We start from the raw sequence: 1,848 nt of genomic DNA on the forward strand, positions 1-1,848 counted from the left end.
ATTTATATTAACGACACTTCACATAAGTTGTGTGTGTGTGTATATCTGTTTGTGTTTGTGTGTGTGTGTGTGTTTGTGTGTGTGTGTGTGTGTGTGTGTGTTTTGTGTGTGTGTGTGTGTGTGTATCTTATATATACTGTGTGTGTGTGTGTGGTATTTATGTGTATGTATGTGTGGTTTGTGTACAATATTTACTTAAAAATGGACTAGAGGTATAAAGTAGCAGAAAATGGAAATCCTCCAAGAACAAACACCTCAAAAATGATACAAAAGTTCAGTAACTGACTGAATGTAATTGAATCAGATCCACAGCTCTGCCTCAGCGGAGCGTGGGACGAGAGGGAGGATGTCACTGACCGACAGTAACCTCGGTGCATCAGCACTAAACACATCCTGCAGCATTTCAGCGTTTTGCGCATGAGTAGAGGGATCAAGCTGCCCCCCCCCCCCCGGTTGGTCACGTGACGCTGTGGTGTGGTGGCTCTGCGTTTTCGTCTCTCGTGGCAATTGGCTGAGATGGATCTTTCTATAGAGTGGTGATGGCACACGCTTTTTGTGAAGTCATCTGAAGCGTCTCCACATGTGACAGATGTTTTTTAGACTTGAGCTGCAAAAATAAGCTCGTGAGATAATTAAATTGACAAAAACGGTTGTTTTAAATTGATGTAATGTTTATATACTCGCACATTTATTTACATTTCCAACTGTATGTGAATCTTACGGTTTCAGGTTTTAGTGTCGGATGTATTTTAGTCGTTTTTTTTACACCGTATGTTGATCGGTTTGAGAAGGAAATGAGTGTACATCTACTTCCTCTGCTTACTCTTTACTTGACCTATTGAACATCAGAGGCGGGAGTTTAGGGGAAACTGTGTAAAGGAAATTCCTTTGGTCTAATCCTCCAGTAAGACAGGTTTTTTTTTCTTTAAACCTCTTGTTCTGTTTGACTATTTGATTAATGATTTTCTGTGTGTATCAACAGTAACTTACGCTCATTTACCCACAGGTTAAAGTGAAATTAAATGTATGTATGTAAACCCCAGAGGCTGGCACATTCATGACCTGTTTTTCACTCTTTCTCCCTTTTTTATTTTCATAGCTGGATTAAAAGTACAGTGTTTGCCAGCAACATATTTGCTGTGGGTAGTTCTTAAGGTTCTGTTTCTTTTCCTGCAGATTCTTTCTTTTTGCTGCTGTCTTTGTTTTTGCACCCTGTATATCAGGTCATGGCTCTAAAAGAACAAGAAGTACAGGATTGACTTGTCAAGCTGTGTCAAGTGGGCTGACAGTTTTGACTTTAGTGTGAGGGCTAAGATTAGATTGACGAACAATGCTATGAGTAATGGAGTCATACGTTGAAGAAATGCAGTCTACCAGGAGAAGCTTCTCATGTTAAGACACATTTGTTTGGGTGTATTTAAAACTGCTGTGGGGCAGTCTGACCTCGCTGATCTGTGAATGCCGCAGTCAGCAATGTTTTTATTTTGATTAGCTTCAGCATCCATTGTGTGACACTATTTTGCAGTGATGGAGCGAAATTCAGATACTTTACCAATGTATAGATTATAAAATAAATACATAATCCCTCTCAATCAACACTTATGACCCACTAGAGGTGTTGTGGTGTCTATAACTGCCTATAAAAAACCCTTTTCTTTTGCAATACCTTGAACAATCTGAGTTTTTTACTATATTTTGTCTAAGGGTGGCCTAAAAATGAATGAATGAATGAAACACGATTTCCAAGACGACCTACAGAAGATAGCATATCTTTGACACGGTGTGAAGCTCCGCCACATCTGTAGACTCTCTGTTGGTAGAACGGACGACTGCATCTGTAAAGTGTTG

Source organism: Morone saxatilis, unplaced genomic scaffold, assembly GCF_004916995.1.
Source record: "Morone saxatilis isolate NCDOM2014 unplaced genomic scaffold, NCSU_SB_2.0 Contig12, whole genome shotgun sequence".
In the NCBI taxonomy this organism is placed as follows: Eukaryota; Metazoa; Chordata; class Actinopteri; family Moronidae; genus Morone; species Morone saxatilis.